Raw genomic sequence first — 20,324 nt, 5'->3', positions numbered from 1 at the left:
AACCCCTCAATGAGAGCTGCATGCTTTTTTAAATCTGCTTTATAGAAACTTTCATCCAAACACATCAGAGTAATTTTGTACAGGCTTCAAAGCAGTCCTGTGCCATGAAAGGGTATTATCTCCATTTTACAGAACAGGAAACTGAGGCCCAGAGGGAATCACACAGGCAGCATCCAGAAATGAATCACTGGCAAAGCCTGGAATAAAATTGGTTCCCTGGAGCACCACGCTCATCTGCAGTGAATGCAGAAATGGCCTTGGCTAAGTAAGAGTCTCACTGCTGGGTTTTTATGTCAAGCCCAAATATGCAAACCAAAAATAATACAAACAAGGCTCAAACCAAAATAATGTTTTCATATCTACAATCCGTGGACGTGGATTCATATAGAACACCAGTCCATGTGATGGGAAGCACAGAGGAACCTTTCAGGATCTGGAAAAGGAATATCTGAATTGCCAGGGTGGAAAGATGGCATGGGATTAGCAGAGTTCTGGGTTTGAAACACACAGGTATGGCCTCTGGAGCCTAAGCCAAGAGGTCTCACCCCCTTTCCTCCACCCATCCCAGCACCCTCTCATCCAAACTTGCCACCACTCATTTGTTTCCAGCCCACACAGGTGCAATGCAGGAAGTTCCCTGGTAACAAATATTAATTGAATATTTTTTTTCCCCAAAGCCTTCCAGGATGAAGCACTGCAGAGCACAGCAAACTTTTGGCAGAGGAGAGCCCAGGAACAGCTGCTCCAGGGGGAAACTCAGGGAAGTTAGGCCTATCCTCAGGACAGTGAGCAGAAACTGGGGTTCTGCTTCCACAAACCAAATTGGGAAATGAGAAATTACATCCACAGATCACAGAAAAGGGTTTGGGTTGGAAGTGACCTTCAAGATCATTTTGTTCCAACCTCTCTGCCATGGGCAGAGGCACTTCCCACTATTCCAAGCCTCATCCAACCTGATTGCTTTTCTCTGTCAGAATTCCCATGAATTCCACTTATGGTCAGTGAGGGAGGCAAAAAACAGAGTTTGCAGGATTAGCACCACGCTCAACACTCAACACACGCTGTGCAGCAGCCAGGGGTGTGTTTTATTTGCTTGGGACAAGGGTCACACACAGCAGAGAATCTCCAAAAAGCCACAAAGCCTTTCGATGTCGGGGCTATAACTCAGAAGTGAGGATTAAGAGGTTAAAATGCTTTGTGTTCAGCTGTAATCAGTCTAGAGAGAGTTCAGCATCACTTACCCTTTTGTGTGTCAAAAATAGCCAATCTTTGATCCTTCTTGACTGCTGTGACTCAATATTACTTCCTTTCTGTCTCTGCTCCCCTCTAGACACATAGCAGTGGGTTCCTGTTAAAGGGCCAGCTTGCACTAGGACAGATTTAAGGGAGGTGGAGCAAAGCCATGGGTGCTGCTCAGTCACCTTTGGTCAGTGTGGGATGTGTCATGTCTCAGTGAGCAAGGGCAACCTGGGCCTTCTCCCTACCAACCCAGCCTCCTGGGCCTTTCCATGGCTCTCCAAGCTCTTCAGTGACCATTTTCTCTTTTATACATCACAAGCATCCATAAAAATAATCCATAAAGTCCATCAGAAGGCATGGAGAGAACCTGACAGGTTATTTTTGCGCGGTTTGTTTCAAGTCAGAAGACTCCCTACAAACACCTCTGAACTGCATGCCTCTATTTTCCATCTGCAAAACAGAAAAAAAAAAAAATCCCTCAGAAGCTACCCACATTGAAACCCTGTGGGGAAGACAAAGCTGCAAAGTACCAGCAAGAGGTTAAATTTCTCCCTGGTGCTTCACTACCAGCTGTCAGGGAGAAGCCAGCAGGAGATAGGAAAAAATGAAAGCCCTTCTCTAACTATAAATAAATTTTCCCATATTATTATTGCAAATTATTTTCCCATATTATTATAAAGCAAGTTAGGGAAGTTCCCTACATCACAGTATATCCCCTCCCCATCCTTCACTCCTCAGGAGATGTAAATAATTGACAAAATGAGGGTCTCTCAGGTGATGAGGACAAGCCCAGAGGACAAATCCATCCACCTCTCACCATGTGGGGCTGAAGCCACTTCCCTGTGCCCAGCACTGAGAGTTTCACTGCCACGTTTTGTAACACACACTCAGACACCAGATATCCATGGGGTAACGCTGAGCAATGTGCTGGCTGCTATCTGCCTCGCTGAAAGGGTGATAAGAGTCAGCCAGAGATAGTCCTGCTTCCCAAATTAGATAGCTAAATGATCAGGCCCTTGGAAAAATAACACCACAAGCCCTTCCCCACCATTACCTTTCTACTCACAGATAAGTACTGAGCATTGCTAAGGCAATGTTAACTGCAGCCTCAGCCCCCAGTCTTTAAAAAGTCATGACTCAGACAAGATCATGAAATTGGTTTAGATTTAATGCGACTTTTTTCCATTAAAAAGCTCATTTGAATGAGGTTTGGGTTTTTCTCCTCACTGCTGGACTAGAAATGGGTTTTAAAAACTCAAAACGTGATCAAGAGACAAGTTGCTGTTCCTGCAGCTGTTGGACTTCAGAGAAATATTTCCATTTGCAGGAAAGGTACAACTTATTCCCAGCCAAGAGATGTGGCGACAATGCGTCTCTGTCAAAAGCATTCCTCAGGCTAAGTGAGCCGTCCTCTCTGCCCTCAGTTCAGGCCAAGTTTTTAAGCCCTAGTTCTTATATATTCCCCCCAAAATAACTGCCTCAGAGACACACAAGTGTGTTAGCTCAAAGCACTGCTCGATGATACATTTGCTCTGCTGCAGCAGTTGATCCACGTATTCATATTCACACCCACAGCCTGTGGGCCCCTTCCAGCTCAGGATATTCTGTGGTTCCATGAACTGGTTTTGGCCAATAATTTCTGGCAGAGGCAGGGCAGGTGCCTGTGTGGGCACTGAGGAGGAGCAGTGACACCTGTACCCATCACTGCTGGCTGACTCAGGGCACCAGAGCCGAGTTCCTGGGATGTTTGGCTGCTAATTTGAAATCCCTTCCAGTGCCTGCCATAGGGGCTTGTCCTAGAAACAATCAGGGAGGGACCTCAGATGATTCAGGCTGTTTGAAATCTTGGTTATGTCCAAGGTCCTGTCCCCACTGACCTCTTCCACTGCAAGGAACATAGACATGCCTCAAGAAAGCGCTGAAACAGGGTGAAGGGTTTGTTTGGGGAGGGAGGAAACAAAAAAGAAAAATATCCTCAAAATACCCCCAGATACCCAAATTGAAAATTATTAAGAATTTGACAATAAAAGGACCCTGGATTTGGAGTTCTTGTGACACTCATCAGCTTTATCTGCCTTGGATATAAAATACTGTAGATCCACAACTCATAAAAGCAATGAGATGAAGATCTGGGGTTCATCACTCACTGAAGACCACGATGATCACAAAGCTGAGATCAGACTTCAGCCAGACCTTCCTGTGGGCACAGGAACATTTGTGCAGTGCACCAGTGCTGCCATCAACAAGCTCCTGCAGCAGGGACCATTTTTGCACAGCTTTTAACACCAGCTTAGTACAGTTCAATTTTCCATCCCAAAAGGAAAGCTCAGGCTTGCCAGGTTAGTTCTGGGCAGTGCTGCACCATGGGGAGGCCTGTGAGCTGCAAGCACTGAATTTGGAGCCTTCTCTACCTATGGCTCCTTAGTCACACCTTGAGAAATTCAAGGAGTGGGCAGGAAAAAAAAAAAAAATCAGAGAAAAAATTTTAAATAAAAATCTAAAGAAGTCACCTGTAAGATGTACATGGTTACCTTGCCTGCTTGCTGCTACAATTAGCAATATTTTCAATTAATTTAAAGCAGATGAAAGCCCTGAAGGGTAAAGCCTGCTAACTTTGCCTCCCACCTACCCACCAGCTCCAGAAATAAATCTTGTGGGTTTGGAAACAGCTCTTTCCCCACCTCTAACCACAGGCTTGACAGTCCCCACCAAGCCTCTCTATTTCATTACTTTCTGGATCTTTCACACACACACAAGTGTTCACACACACTCGCAGAGCTGCCCACTTACAAACCTGACAGGTAAAATTATTCCCTCCTTCTCCAGCCCTCCTAATTGCCTCCCTTGGGTTTTTGTGGAGTGCAAACGTCACTGGCTAAATATTAAGTTCACGCAGTGTCACCGTGAGCCTTTCATTAGAGCAATCTCTGTCTCACAGCTCAGCCTCCACGCTGCTCTCACTTCACTGCCAGCACCCACATGCAGCCTCAACCTCCAGCCCAACTTTAAATCATTATGCCAATTGCCCTCAGCCATTTAAAGATAGTTTTCTCAGGGAATCGTTTGAAAGTGGATGTTAATTTTTTTTTTTAATTGTATTTTTTTCTAGAGCCTGTTTTGGTTTTTTTCTCTTGACAGCTTTCTCAGAAATTTTTGGTAATTCAAGACCAAATTAATTCAATATCATTAAAATGGAGTCATGATATAAGGGTTATTAAGAGCTTTACAATATTTACCATCTTAAATCTTCACTGCTGGAGGCTTGTGATCGCTCCACAGTCTCTGCACTTCTTTTCATTTTAGTTTTTGGAACAAAAGTGAATTTCATGGTGAATTGTCAAAAATGAATTTACCCTTCACAGACGTGTTGCCTTCACAAGCTGCTGTTGTTTATGTCTCCTGAAATCCAAATGAAGATCCATGCCACCTGCAAGGAACAGCAATGATTTTAATTGGATTGCAGGAACTATCAAGAGATAAACAAGCAACAAAAATAATTAGTATCAGCAGCTCCTTTTTTCAAACTGGGACCTGCAGTACTTGCTCCTGAGTTCAGGATACAAACCAGGTCTCCCCAAAGACCTTTTGAACCTTGGGATCTTAAAAATTGAAGAATCAGCAGAGAGACAGAAGAAAAGGCATAAGAATTAGGCTTAACCAAAGAAAATGGAAAATAAATAAATCTGACTTCTGCTGGCTGTGGATTACTCAGAAAACAGCAGTAACAAATTAAGATTTATTGTGTTAATGTACAGAAAATTTCTTTAGCCTGATACATTGCAACAGAGTAAATTAACAAACAGAATTAATTGACTAATTAATGACAAAATAAACAATCTTCAACTTGCTTGGATTAATGATAGTGGCGAGCGGCAATTGTATTTGTTTTCCTGTCTTAAAGGTGCAGATAATAAAAACAAGGTATGCAAACCCAAGTGCTTAAACCTGGGCTCCTGAGGATATATTAAGGAATACAAAATCCTTATTCTAATTTTCAAAATGTTCTTAACAGCTCAGCAGCTTTGAAAACCAGACCATACTGTTCATAACCAACCAGGAATTTTTGAAGTTCATGATTTAAAAAGACATGACAAAAAGAACTGAACATGAACAGCTAAAATATCAAAGCACCCACTGACTTCCCAATTGATTTCTTTCAACCGTTGGATCTGCTGGTTGCAGATTGAACAGGGAGTCAAGAAATCCCATTTCTATTTCCAGCTCAGTCAGTAATGATGTTTGGGAGTGTTTCTTCTAGGAAAGATCATCTTCAAATCCTTCCATGCTGGATATCAATTTGTCAGCGTTGGTTTATGGCAGTGAAGCCTTTGCATTAACAACCATGGAATCATTTAGGCTGGAAAAGACCTCCAGGATCATCAAGTCTGACCATGTTCACCACTCCCTCACATCCCCAGGCACCACAGCTCCATGGCTTTTGCACATTGCAGGGATGGTGATTCCCCCACCTCACCCTAAGGTGAAGGCAGAACCCAGTCCCTGAAGCTCAGAGCATGGACTGGGTGTAGGAACAGGAATTTTCCAGCCCCCACCACCCCAGAGCTTGGCCACAGGGGATTTTTAGAGCCCACCTGTGCTCCTGCTGCCACAGATCAGGCTGCAGCATCCTCTTTCAGACCTTGGTGACTGCAACAGACCACTTAGGATACAAGCAAGTGTGTAAGACCAGCTGCTACTGCTGCAATAGGTAGCTATGAATTTATATTCCTCCTCTGCATAAAATGCACGACCCTTCTCCAACAATATGAAAGCACTTTTGCTCCCACAGACAAATACCTAAAGCTAGTCAAAGGTGCAGGAATGCATACATTTATCCCAGCTGTGGGCTGCATCTGCACATTAAACACCATTTGTTCCGGGCCTGACAGAAAAGTGAGCTGGAGAAAAATGTGTCAAAGACAAGAAAAAACCCAAACCAGTCAGGCAATGACTCGTCACTAAAAGCTGATTCCCACCACAGGTGTCCTGATCACCCTCAGGGACATCTCTTGCTCAGTGTCCCCCTCTCCCCACATGCTGCAGCTCCAGGGGCAGCAGGATGGGCTGATGCACAGACTGGAGCAAGCCATGCTCCTCTTCCTTTCCCCCTCCTGATCCTGCTAGCAGAGGTAGACCAGCCACAAAACCACTTTCCTCCACCACACCTTACTTCTTTCCCCATCCCAGCTGTATAATGGTGCCCAAAGCACCCCCAGAAGATGCTTTTCACTGGGCACTGATGGACACATGCAGGACACTGCAATTAGCAGCTGACTCCCCACCAAGGATAATGAATGAAGGAGAAAAAGGGGAGGCAGAAGAGAGGATTTTTAGCCTCAGGTGGTCAGGCACTTCAGGGTAAAAAAAAAACCCATCCTTGTCCTGTGTTTCTGAAAGGTTGGAGGAGGTACAATTTATACAGACACAAAGGGAGACACAGCTGGATCCAACATGTCTCTACTCATCCCTTTCTTGTAAGCACCAGGGGAGCAGAAACCTTCCTGCAAGCTGGTCCCCACCCCCCAGCACAGGTTTTTCCTTCCCTTCTTGCTGCAGTCACACCTTGGCCACACTATTAGGTGATGCCCAGCCCCACCAAACTGGGAAGAGCTGCTGACATACCTCCACAGAGGCTCTGGAGCATGTCCTTCCCTTTTCTGAAGGGACAGACACAGCCATGCAGAGATTTGGAAAAGCAGAGGCACCCAAAAAAAACATCTAACTGCTTTTGGTTAGTAATGTGGAAACAGGAGCCTGGCCAGCTCTTACAAAATACACTTTTGACACTGATCTCCCAAACAGGAACAGACTTGTTCTGGCTGTCTCTACGTGTACACACACCCACACGCACAGATGTGAGAGGAGAGCTCAGCTGCTCTGGGCTGCAGCCACCAGCACTGAGCCAGCCTCCATCCCCATCACCCACCACTGCAGCTGGCTCTGATCCCACTCTGGAAAATTCCTGGGAGACCAAACTGCTGGTCCTGCCACCAGCCTGGGGTGGGATCTGTCCCCGTGGCTGGCAAAAGCTGGTGGGATCAGGAAAAGCAGGGAGGAGGAGATGAGATCTACACCCATCCAGCAAGGCAGATGAGCAAATTGCCCTCCTCGAGAGCTCTGAGTGCCCCAAGTGCAAATCTATCAGTTTGTGACAATTCCCCCCCTTCCTATTAATAAAATATCATAGCAACTCTGAGAATAATGGCCTATTATCTGAAGGCTTAAATGACAGAGCCATCAAAAGGAAGGTGAAATATAGGGCTGGGGAATCAGCTTGGGTGGGGAGTTACAACTTCCCTGCACGGCACGTTGGCAGAGCAGGACAGATTTAGTGGTTTCTCAGAAAAAACAGCAAAAAACATCAGCGTCTTACTATTTAAAATCTATCAAATGCACATTTTTAAATTGTTCTCAGTGCACATATGTCAGCTGTTTGCTCAGCTCGAAGGAATACCCATGACCTGCCATCCAAGCCTGTGGAATAAACAGGTTGGATGTGTCCAACTCCTGCCCCTCCTACACGACAGCTGTCATGAGGTTTGCAGGTTCTGCCACCTGGAAGCCATGGGACAGGTGGCAGAAAGGACAGCAAGGATCATGGAGCACACTTTGGTTTCTGCCACTGTTAGAGCAGGTGCAAAATGCTATTTTTAAAGATTTTTGCCTCACAGAAATGGATAGAAAACTAAATTCAGCTTAAAAGGTTAACGTCACTTAAAATTTTGAGACCAAAAATTGTCTGGATTTTTTTTTTTTTTGTCATTGAGTGGGTGGAGGTTTGAACCAAACTACGACTAGTCTACATTTTATTTTCTTTTTTTTTTTTTTTTGCTACTTTTGCAAGAATTTGAAATTTAAGAAATGTTGTCCAAAAAGTTAATCCTTTTACCCTTTTCCTTTTTCTTCTAAGGATGCCATCATTTTTTTTCTCCCCTTACCTTTAGTCTGTCTCTCCTTTTCACTCACCCAAAGGCTGAATTCTCCACAACCACTAACAAAAAAGCAAAAAAAAACCCAAAAACCCAACGGATCCTTCCTTGCAGCCAGTCTCTAATGCAAAAACTGCTTATTGGCTTGCTGATGCTCCTCCATGCTCCATTAGCTTTTACCAGTGTGGAAATCAGGTTTTATTCTGAGTTTGCAGTCCTGTCACTGGAGTTGGGTGTAGAAGAGCAGGATGTGTTCCTAGTCCAGCTCTCCTCCAGGCTGGGCTTGTTGCCATTGATTTTGGAGGTGTCAGAAACATCACCCCCGAAGATTTTCAGTGATAGAAAGCTGCTAATTTTCTGATCCAGCCCCAATTAGCAGCTGCCTGATAATTGTTGACATTGGAGAGCTGTGAAGCAAATTGGGGGCCTTGATCCAATGAACCATAAAAACAAATAATAACCATAAAATTACATCTGTGCTGTAAAACCTCCCATGCTGACTTGAAACATTACCCGGAAGGAGAACTCTGCACCTTGATATGGACCAGAAACTTTCTGGCCATCTCTGGGGAGGGAGAGGGGTTGAACAGGCAGTGAACCCCCACTATTATCCTGCCTTGCCCCAGATGTAACCCAAATCAGGGCTGGGATGTTGTGGGCAGATCTGTCATTGTGTCTCTGCCCATGGGGTCTTTCATAAAGGCAGGTTTTAAGCCTTTCTACAAAGTTCCAGGAATCCTCTCCTCAAGTCTGAAATGACCTATTAAATGTGGTGGCAAATCCAGGGGATATCTTTGCATTTTCTTTGAGCGGTTCTCTGAAACAAAACATGACCCCACACAAAGAGATTTTTTGCTTTGATTCACCTTTCCCATCACCTTATCTTCCCTATTGCTTTTGCATGCATAAACTATTTTTAAAAAGAGCATATCTGCCAAAATAATTTTCACATCAGAACTTCCTGAGTTATAATTGCCTTTTCCCAGAAAAGCAGACTGTGACAAAACTCACTTGAGTCAATCTCTGCTTGTAAAACCAATCTTGATCTTTGCCAATCCCTGGCTGTGGCCCTTCCTTAATCAGCCACCAGGCAGGGAGCAAATCAACATTCATTTAAAATCCTCTGTACTGAATAACATGGAAATCTGGTTTTTTTTTTTCTTTCCATGTCAATCCTGTGCAAGTTGGTGGGGACCAGAAAGGCTTTCAGTGGCTTATTCAGGGTCCAGTCCTCCACACCTCTGTGTAACAAACTCCCATTGCTTTGAACTCCAGACGAAAAGCCTGAAAGTTTTCTTAGTGCTGCTCTAGCTTGTACAAAAGGGAAATTTTAATGATTTCACTGCCTCTACCAAGATTAACACACCAGGACTTGCAAGGAGCTGTGAGATCCTAGGCAGAAGCTGACAGGGTATGAAGCTGTCATCCACAAACAGCCTATTGATGTTTTCTCCAGAGCAGCCAAATTAATACAATACCAAGTCCTTGCCCATGTTCTACGTAATTAATTCCACACTGAGATGACATTTCATTTAATCAAGACATATCATATCTTCTCTTTCAGCTGAAAGAAACACTGAAGTTATAATGAAAACCGGTCAATGTATCAACTACCAGCAATTTCTCTCTGTATTTGTGCTGGTCCCTGAAAGCCAAAAAAGAGCTGATGCTTTCCCTTCTTGATCTTCTTACTCCTCATTTGATATTCCTATTGATACAGCATTCAAACAAGCAAGGAGCTTCTCAGAATAGTTTTTCATTTTTGTTACGTTGCTTCACAGTAGAATTGGCTACATTGTTTCCCCCAGCTAAAAGTGTATTTTCATGTAAATAAAAAATAGAATTTTCACAGGAGAGCTGACCATCTGTTCCTGCATCCTGACTCTGATGGGGATCAGCCCCAGCTGTTTCAGGAAAGGTTTGTTCCCAATCCCTTCCTGTAACAAACCAGTTTTTATCCCAAAGCAGGAGGGCTTCCCTCCTCTTGGAGGTTTAAAAGGGAATTTGCAGCTTTACAAATGTTTTGGCTTTTGGTTTGGTTTTTTGGGAGGTTTTTTTGTTTTTTTTTTTTTTTTTTTGCATTTTACAAATAATTCCTAAATATTTAACACTGTGCTTCCAGAAGGGGACTGCAGTGAACAAGGGTCAGCCAGCTTTTGTGGATAACAAAAGAGCTGACTCTGGCACCCCAAAGTATTTCCAGCCTCCTGTGACAAACTTTAAAAGAGGTTTCATGCTACAGCAGATACATCAATATTTGCACCATCTCAGCCAAAACTTTATAAGTTCATCTGCCTTCATGCCACACATGAAAAACCCCAGCCCCTTTCCCAGGGTGTTGCTGGAATTGCCATTCTGGTCCCTGATGAGGGAAGGCTCTGAAACACTGCAAACTTGCAACTTTGCTTTGTGTAAATCAAATCACAGCTGCAAAATTTGGGAACAGAAAAAAAAGTGAAGAGAGGGGAAAAAATAAAACCAACAAAAACCAAAAACTTCCCACCACACACATCCAAAATATAAATACTCCTGGCCTCCTCCCATAGTAAATGTCACTTGACACTCTCACATCAAACCTGTCAACAGCTCGAGCATTTAAAGAAATCCACTGCTGGGGTTGGCCTAACAAATCTGTCCCCAGCACCAATTTACAAGTAACCCTCTATATTAATTATTCCTAAGTATGCCACAATGACACATTAAATTTGCATGCTGAAACCTAGTTAAAGCCTGAACAAGCCAAGACCTCTGAGAATGCACTGCACAGAAGAGAAATGTATTGTTTTAAATAATGACCTACTGCTGAGCAGGGGCACAGAACATATTTGGAAGCAGTAAAACTGCTGGAGAGAAGCAAGGATGCTTTGAAAACAATACATTTGGGTCCTGCTAACACTGGAACAAATGAACAAACATACATTGAGGTTGGCACGAGGTGGTTGCAAGAATATATTTGCATAGTGTGGTGGTCCCTGGAGGTGGTGGTGTTCTCTACCTTGGTCTCAGCAAACCTGTGGAAGATGCAGGTAGCAGAAACCATGCCAGGCCCCCAGAGGCTGAGCTGTTACAGAGACTATCCAAAGCTCAGTGAAGCTCTAAATCAAGTGAGCAAGTGCTGGCCCTGCTTTGCTTTGCACAGACCTTCCCACAGTGCTCCAGGATGGCTTCACCTGGTCACAGACACCACCAATGCTCAGCAAATCACTTGCATAATTATGTGTACTTGCACAGTGCCATCCATTGCAGCTGAGGTCACTTGCTTATTATCATTTTCCCAATTTTTTCATCAACGGAAGTGTGTATTTTTATTTGTGATTCATTCTGTAGCACTTGTTAAATGCAGTGCCTTGCTAGGTGTACTTTTAACACTTGCTTTATTGCCTCAACATGTTTTCAGATAGGGTGGGAGAGGTGTCTGCCTGCATTCACCCTTCCCATCACATGGGATGTTGCTATTAGTTATAACTTCTGTGTCATATTAATCATGTGATGTTATTATTTATAAAGCAGTCCTCCACATACCAGTTATAAAAGGATCAAATCTTATCATGCCCTTGTGAATCAGAGTTCAGTATATTTTAGGTTCCCCCATAATCAGCTGACAAAAGCTTGCTTCTAAGCAAGATGCTGTTTATTTTTAGATTAATAATGAACAAACACCAGGAGTCCACAGGAGAAATAAAGAGCCACTTCTCTGGGAAAGGGAGTGATCCTGGAAGCAGCAGTGTGGACAACACCTGCACATTACATCACACCATCCAGCCAAATAATGGAATTACATATGAGTTTGGCCTCACTGACCATCCCACTTTGGGCTTCCAAGATGCTTCCCCAGGGCACAAAATCACAGGTTCATAGAGAGGAGCTACACAAAAAAAGGCTGGCAGGGAATGGAGAGGATCCATGGTCTGTGTTTCATTGGGTGACCTCCAAGAGGGATTGCAGGGGGTGATGGGCTGATGCACCATTAGCTAGAGCTTTACACAAGCCACAACACCTTGGGAAGCAGGTGAGGGAGGAAAGAACCAGAGATGCCACTTTGTTAGCATCAAAAAATACAGTGTGTAAAGCTGAAGTGTGGCAAGGAGGGGACACTGAGGAGCTGCACACAAAGCAGCAGCCACTGCAAAACAGGTGTGGAGAGTCCTCACCTCTCCAGGGACTGTAAAGGACACAAAGCCTTTGACCTGCAGGTCACTGAATCCAAACCCAAACAGATTTCATGAATGATCAAGAGTGATTCCCATCTGTGTCTTTAAGTAAAATAAATAGGAAAGTCTCACGCCAACTCTTAGCTAACAACAGCCACCCTTCAGTGCTCAGGTGCATTATTTCCAGCTGCAACCCTGCGCCTTGGAGAAGAACAAATCCAAGTGAGACATACTGGGGTCAGACATACCCAGCTCTCTATCAGCAGCCACAGCCATGAAATAATTCCCTGGAACCAGCTCTAGTATCTACACAAGCCTGAAATCCATCATTAAAATCATAATTGAAATAAATCCAGGGGAAGAGCCCATCTAGTCAAGTTGGAGCAGCACTGGGAAGGTCCTTCCTCCTGAGAAAGGGATGTTTGCACACTCCTAACCCACAGCACATCATCCTTTATATCCTGCAACATCATCAGGTCAGATCCTGCAGCACCTGCCTAAATAGAATCATTGCAGTTGGAAAAGACCTTTAACATCTCCAAGTCCAATCTTTAAAAAGGGAGGCAAGGTGATGGCTGTGTCACAGGTCCTCCTAGAGCATCCCAAATTTAGGGCTTCTTGCAATAATCATGTCCATGCCCTGCTCAAAGTTACTCTGCTCTCAGCAGCCCATGACTCATCCCTCAGAGAAAGACACACACACAATTAGGAGCATCTGTCAGTAAAGCCACTGAAAAACAACTCTCACAGCTCTCAGCAAAGAGCTGTGGTCCAAAGTTTCGGTAATTCTGGAGTGTTTGGGAAATATATTGCCCCCAGCACCCTCCCCCCAGCTTGTTTAGCCAGTAAGAATGTTTAATAAGGACTCTGTTAAGAAGGCCACAGTCACAGAGTATTCCTTGTCTGCCAGGCAATCAGGTTGCATTATGGTGTTGATCATTAATTATTGGGGAGGAGAGGGGGGAAGAAGGGTTGTCTTAAATTAAAAGCAAAACCAGAGCTCATTAGGTACATAATAAACATGGAATAAAGACAAAGGCACACAGCTCCTCCCTGTAACCATACCTGGCACTAAGGGATCAGGGCTCTCCTGCCAATTCACAGTGCTGCTGTCTTTGAATAATATTTCAAATTCAATTGCATGAGAAATGTGCCCACCCCTTTTTACCATCCCTAATGCTGCCTCCAAGACCTCCTTGATTCCAGAGATTTAGCATGGGATTAGCAGAGTTCTGGGTTTGAAACACACAGGTATGGCCTCTGGAGCCTAAGCCAGGAGGTCTCACCCCCTTTCCTCCACCCATCCCAGCACCCTCTCATCCAAACTTGCCACCACTCACTTGTTTCCAGCCCGCACAGGTGCAATGCAGGAAGCTCCCTGGTAACAAAAATTAATTGAACTTTTCTTTTCTCCAAAGCCTTTCAGGATGAAGCACTGCAGAGCACAGCAAATTTTGGCACACCCAGGTCTTTCAGTGACCAGTCCAGCAAGGCCATTTGGCCAAAGAGTGAGTTCAAGCTCACCTCTGGACAACCCTCACACAGATGGAAGCCTCTGACTCAGCCCCAGGTTCCCTGGCTGCTCTCCCCACCCAGCCAAGGAACCCAGCCACTTTGTCATCCCCCTGGAGCCCTTGAGTACTCATTTCAAGCTTCCCACCCTGTTTTCCAAACTAACATGGGATCCTCCTGGCTAATTCCAACAACAACAACAGCAAAATTCTTCAGCAGAAGTCCCAATATCTTGGTGTGTGAAGCCAAATCTCACTCAGGAAGTTTGCACACCCCAGAAGACCCTCAGGGAGATGTTTGCTGCCAAACCCCAGAAGGAGCTGCAGCATTCCTCAGGTCAGTGCAGAGTGCCTTTCCATCATACCACCTTTACCCAGGGCTGCAGGGAAAGGAAAAAAAAAAATTAAATATCAACAGAGTAAAACCACAGCCAGGTCTTTTGTCTCTGGGCTGCTGTCACTGTGCAACCAGAGGTGAGCAGAGTTCAAAGGGAAAGATTTCTATGACTGCATTGCCAGACAAAGCTGAGATGCTTTTGCCAAGGTAAGACATAAGAAAGAGATCAGTTTCCCGCTCTATTTTTACTCAGAGAAGAAAAACCAGGCTGATTTTAATTAATTTTGCTCATGAGTGAGCTGCACTCCCTGGGTAAAGCTCACAGAAACTCTACATAAGGTTAACAGAAGCAAACCTGTGAGAAGCTTGGGTAAAACAGAGCTGACACCACTGTTTCTTATTGGTTCTTACTTGAAAAATAACCACAATTCACTTCACATCATCAGCTTGAAGGGATCACTTTCCTTGTGGACACCACTGCCTTATGCTCTGCCCATACACAAGTGTCAGCAGAGACAAATCTGAACTGAAATTTAATGAATCTGGCTAATTCATTATCTGAAAGACTCATGTGTTTCAGTTTTGTTTCATCCTATTTTTTTTCCTTCCAAGCCAAGCACACCAGATGGCCAATACCACTCTCATTGCTAGCTACTAATCAGCCACTTCCATATGATATTTGCCATGAAGAATTAATACAATTAGGTCAGGATGTAAAGACATCATATTATTCATGGCAACAAGCCCAGATTTACTTTTTGTTCCTCCTGCAAGTGCCTGCAGCCCGGGTGAGGTCAGAATCCAGGTCCATTTGCACTGCAGGAAGCTGAGCTGCTCCAGGTCTCATTGCACAGCACTTCTGCAGATGCAGCTCTGGCTTCCCTTCCCTGAGAAACACAGTCAAATTCTGTTTCAAAAGGAATCCTTGCTAAAATATCTCCAAGCACACATCTAACCAAAGGATGATGCCCTTGTAACATTTCTCAGCTGTGTTTTTCAAGACTTAGTTTCCTTTTCTTTTCAACCACTGCAACAGATACAAGAAATAGTGATGGAGAATTCCTAAAAAGTGGAAAAGGATAGAATTCTGCTGGGCAAACCCTCAGAGCTGGGAGATCACAGAGCAGAGGAGAGAGAGCTATGCCATGCCCTTACAGCCCATCATGGAGATCCTCCCAGGCTGCTCACCCAGAAGGGAATAAGTGGACCAACTATTTGTCACAGCTTTGTTATTTTTCTTTTTAAACACTTCTTGTTTTCTCCTTCCCTTTATTTCCCATATCTAGGTAACTGAAATATAAATAATTTTTCCTCCAGCAGAGGTTAGCTCAGTGGCAGGACCCAGATTTGTCTGGGAAGGATAGTTGCTGTCTGTCCCCTTCTCAGGGAGCATCCCAAGTTCTCACCCAAAATGCATTTGATTTTCAGGGTCCTCTTTCTCATGGCTTAAAGCTGTGAGCAAAAGTGGGATTGCCCAGTGACACATGGGAGAACAAATCTTGACTCTTCACTCTGATAAAAACACCCAGCAATGACTCTGGCCAAGCTGGTGGCCTTTTTCCTGTTCCATAGATTCCCTGCCCCGAACCAAAATCCCAAGCTCACACCGGGGCAGCCAAGAGGCCAGCACAGCTGGTGAGACCCAGGCAGGGTTGCCATGGCTGGCCCAGAGCTCATTCCCCAGCAGGGATTTGCTGTCTCACCCTGCAGCATCCCCCAGCCTGCCCCCAGCAAACCCTCCCCAGCACAGCACTGTGGCTCCTTGCAATTCCAGACATCTGTGTTTACTCCACCACCCATAACAGAGTTGAGTTGTTTTCCCTGGAAGGGCTCCATCACTGCCTTTCTCCTGCTGCCTACCATGTGTCCATTTCTTTATATATATATATATATTTTTTTTTTTTTTTTTTTTCCCAAAGAAAGTCTGGATGCTGCTATTTTCAGCACCCTCCCCATGTGCTGGAGGCAATTCATGCTTTGGGACACATGGCAAAGACTGCAAAAATATTTCCTGTTGGTCCTAGGAGAGGCTTCCCTAGCAAAAACACATTACAGTGCTTCAAAGACCCCATTCCCTGTGCAGAGCCCAGCACATGCAGTACTCAGAGTTTGCTTTTGACACTTTTACACAAACCAAAAGCCCAATGGAGACCTGGAAAGCAGAACAAGGTCATCATATCCTCTGTAACACGATTTCAAAGGCAAAATGCTCTCCTTGTTACCACACAAGGGGAATGTGACCTTCCTGCCTGATCCCTCAGGGAGCACACCAGCCAAAATTCACTGGGCATGGAAAAGCCCACACCTGTACCTGAGCAGGCAGCTCAGTCACAGCCTCCACAGCTGGCCCCACATCCTGCTCTCAAGCAGGGTAGGGAAGGCATGGTCCCTCCCAGGACTGTCAGCCCTCACTCCTGCCCCAAATCCACTCTCATTTTTCTCCTGGATGACAGCAGGATGACCGAGCTGTCATCTCATCAGCTCCCTGCAGCACGACACTAAGGGGCACTAATTCAGTGACCAGGACCAACCTCCTGAACCAACGTCCTTCACATCCACATAAATCCTTTCCTGTACTCACCCCTTCCACTTCCTGACCCTGAGGGACAAAAAGACTCATTTAAAGTGTTTATTATTAATATTTTTATACAGCAAGGGAGAGGAGAAGACTGAGGCAGCAGTGGGGGCTGAGTGGAATATCCCAGCTGGGTGGATGGGGTGTGGCAGGAGGGATTTGGGGTCTGCAGGGAGTTCGCAGAGCAGCTCTGTAGAGTGGGGACAGTGCTAGATCCCTGTCCTGGCTTGTAAGATAAGCATGTATTCTATTACCATCTGTTGGAGGTTGGGCAGTGTTCTTATCTCTTCCAAGAACAATGTCTCCCTCCAGGGAGATATCTTCTGTTAATGGACCATGGAATGACTCACTGCATGGCTGGTAAAGTTCCATCATCCCATGGTGAGATGCTCCGCCCAGAGGGAGGAGCCAAGCATTCCTACCTGCATAAAATCAGCAGTTTTTGAGACACTGGCAACCCCTTCGCTGGATTCCCAGAGGAGCAGCTTCTTCTCTGCTGAATTCCCAGAGGAAGACCAGGCCCAGCTACTACCAGACCTTCAGAGAAAACTTCACCCTTCTAGAGAACCACTTCAGCAGCATTTCATCTGCCACTCCGGGAGGAACAGCCACCATTTTAACTGGACTATTACCAACACCCTGACTCCTCAGGGTGTCAGGTTTCTGACTCCATCACTAGTTTCGTTTGTACTAATTACATTTTTTTATTTAGTTTTTTTCCTAGTAAAGAACTGCTATTCCCATATCTTTGCCTGAGAGCCTTTTTTAAAACTGTGGTAATTCGGAGGGAGGGGGTTTACCTTTTCCATTTCACAGGAGGCTTCTGCCTTCCTTCACAGACTCCTGTCTTTTCAAACCAAGACAATCCCAATGAGCTTTCCAACATGGAAGCAGAAGCTTTTTCCCTTCCTAAGGAATGAGGTTCCTTCTGGCCTGCACTGAGGTTTCCCCGTGCCCTGGGTGAACTGGGAGTTGCTTGGTGGGACTGGAGCCCACTCAGGCTCACGGGGCCGAGCCCAGAGCAGCCCAGGGTGCAGCACTCACCCTCCCCGTGCCAGGAGCAGGGAGGGGGGCAGCCCAGGAGAGGGGCTTTGAAGGCTGACAGCCTCAGGTGTGAACCTGTGACTGAGACATTCCTGCAAAGCAGGAGCAAGATATTTGTTACCTGGAGAGAGCTGATGCTTGACGAGTGATATCTTCATCCAGCTGTCCAAAAGCTGCCTGCAGGCAGCTTCTGCTTCGTCAGGGCCAAGAGCCTGAATGCAAGACTTGGGAAGGTCCTTAAGACATCTGTGGAAGAGGGAGAGGACTGAGGGGAAAAAAAAAAAATTATCTGGGGAAAGGGTGCCTCTTGTGTTTCCGTGTCAGCTGGCAAGGAGCTGGGGAAGGCTTGCAGAGCTCCTGCTCAGCGTGGGACCTGCAGGAACGTGTTCCCCTCCTCAGGAACTCTGTCACTAATCTGGCAGCCAGCCCTCAAAAGGGGGATGGCCAAGCAGCCACAGCTCTGGAAAACAGAGACAGTGGGACCTATGGAGTCATCAGCATCTTTCTGATTTCCAGAACTTTTTTTTTTCCCCTCCACTGGTGAGGAATTCCTGGACAGAGAATTCCAGGTTAACAACAAGCCTGTTTTTCCAAGGCTAGTCACAAGTACCCCATGTACTGCTAGATGAAAATCAGAGGGAAGACTTTGGAAGAGAATATTTGGGTGCATTTTGGCAAGGAGCAAGAGGAAGGAAAGCCCATTGTGCAGGAGAGATGGAATCCTGGGTGTCATCCCACCCACACTGCTGGAAGACCCTGCAAGCACAGGGAAATGAGCACATTACTCTGTGCCCTGCTCCCCTTATCTGTAAATCCAGGCTGGTTCATTGCCACCACATTTTTGGAGTCAACACATGAGGTTAAATTTATTAGTGCCCATAAAATCTCTGGGAGTTCTCTGCAGCACAAACCTCACTGCTGCCAGAGCACGCCCGTCACTTCTTGGTGCTCACCAGACCACAGCACTTCATGGGTAGCACCAAATCAGGGTATTTCACCAGAGTGTAGCTCACTTTTCCTTCCTCTCACACGGCTTTTAGGCTTCATAAAATACACCTCAGAGAAGCCCCTCTCCCCTCCACGCAACCAGAGTGACAAGACTTTGCACTGTGCAGATCCAGCCCAAATCGTGGCACCTCTGCAGCGAGTGGGAACACGAGCAGTCACCAGTGCTGAGGGGCTGCTGCTCATCCCAGGGGCTGCTGGAGATCACTGGGAACAGGATGGAAGCTGCTGGTAACTCACAGTGCTTGGCCATCAGATGGGAGCTGTTCTCTGCTTTGCTCCTTACCCAGCCTAGATCCATCACAGCCAAGCCAGGGCCAGCCCAGGAGCACTGGGACACCAAAAGGAGCTGAGGAGGCTGCCCAGAGACAAGGTGAGAGACACGAGACAGGCACTCCCTGCCTGCTCTGCTAAGGTGGAGCTGTTCAGGAATACTGTCATCTTTGGCTAATCCCCTTTCAGAAATACATTTCAAGCTCTGTTTCTGAAGGTCCTCCAGGCAAGACAGCTTCAGCTCTAAACCTCTGGCTACAGAGTGAAACTTAACCACGCTCAATTTGCCTCCCCACCCGAGGGCATGTCAGTCTTAGACTAGCTTCTGGAGTTTCAGGCTTATGGCTCAGCAGCACAAAGGACAGGAAAATGGATGATCTTGCATCTTGTCTGAAAGACCCAAGGTCAGAGGGGTTTTCCTAATCTACATCAGGAAGAGGATTGTGGATGGTGTTATGGGAAAGGGTAATTCCATTTGTTTGCAGCAGCAGAGATGCTGGGAATTTGCTCTCCAGTATATCCCAACCAGTCATTGTCAGCACGTGGGGACCACAGGATCACACAAAGATGAAAGGAATCAGATGCAGCCTTGTTCCCTTCTACTGGATGCCAGCTACAGGTCTTCCACTCCTTACCACTCCCAATTCTTCCCCAGCAAACACATTTCCACTCAAGGCAGTGCCCTGAAAGCCATGTCTGGAGGCTCAAGCAACCCAGGGGACCCCAGGATTTGCACAGCTCACCCCCAGCCAGGCTCACCACAGGCCACAGCAGAGGGGTGAAAAGGCTCCACATATGGCTCTCATTGCTCTTCCTTTTATCCTGGCCATGCCCAGCAGGCAGAGAGCTGGAGGAGGTGGGAGAAGGGAGAGGGTTAAACCTGAGGGAGGCAGGGAACAGCCTGGCCATGGGCTTTTAGCACAGCCAGCAAGAAAACTGCTCACCCACCCATCTTGGGAGACCATTAGGGAACTGTGGTGACTTTCAGCTCCAGGTCAGTAATTCAAATCTGGTCCAACAAAAGTATTATGTGAAATTAATTGCTGCTCTCAAGTCCAGTTCCTAGTACATGTGTGCCCACTTTAGTAAAACTTGCAGCAGCTAAAGGCCACTGGAGCACAAGGGCAGAGAAGTGAGGGGTGGGGAAGCTCCTGCCTCATTCCCAGATGGAAACCCCCCTTTGGTGAAGGTCAGTCTGACCAAACAGTGCTTGTCCTGCTCTCTCCACTCCCAGAGCTTTTGTTCTCACAACACATGTGC

The 20,324-nt window shown here is 45.8% G+C and overlaps 1 long non-coding RNA gene across 5 annotated transcripts in view; it reads right to left on the bottom strand.

Annotated features, from left to right (window-relative positions):
- Positions 1-1,064: 1,064 nt before the first annotated feature.
- LOC146766547 (uncharacterized) overlaps positions 1,065-20,324 on the bottom strand; it is a 34,080-nt gene continuing 14,820 nt past the window's right edge. Inside the window, exons 2-4 of one of the 5 annotated variants that reach the window (XR_014957630.1) lie at positions 17,908-18,051; positions 4,476-4,666; positions 1,065-1,689 (exon numbers count right to left, since the gene is read on the bottom strand). This is a non-coding gene — a long non-coding RNA (uncharacterized LOC146766547). The remainder of the gene's footprint in view (positions 1,690-4,475; positions 4,667-17,907; positions 18,052-20,324) is intronic. The other 4 variants (XR_014957632.1, XR_014957631.1, XR_014957628.1 and 1 more) reach the window with 4 other exon arrangements.

Source organism: Lonchura striata, chromosome 10 (genome assembly GCF_050655825.1).
Source record: "Lonchura striata isolate lonStrDom1 chromosome 10, ASM5065582v1, whole genome shotgun sequence".
Lineage (NCBI taxonomy): Eukaryota > Metazoa > Chordata > Aves > Passeriformes > Estrildidae > Lonchura > Lonchura striata.
Note: the sequence above shows the minus strand (reverse complement) of the source record. Positions and strands in the feature narration are given on the sequence as shown.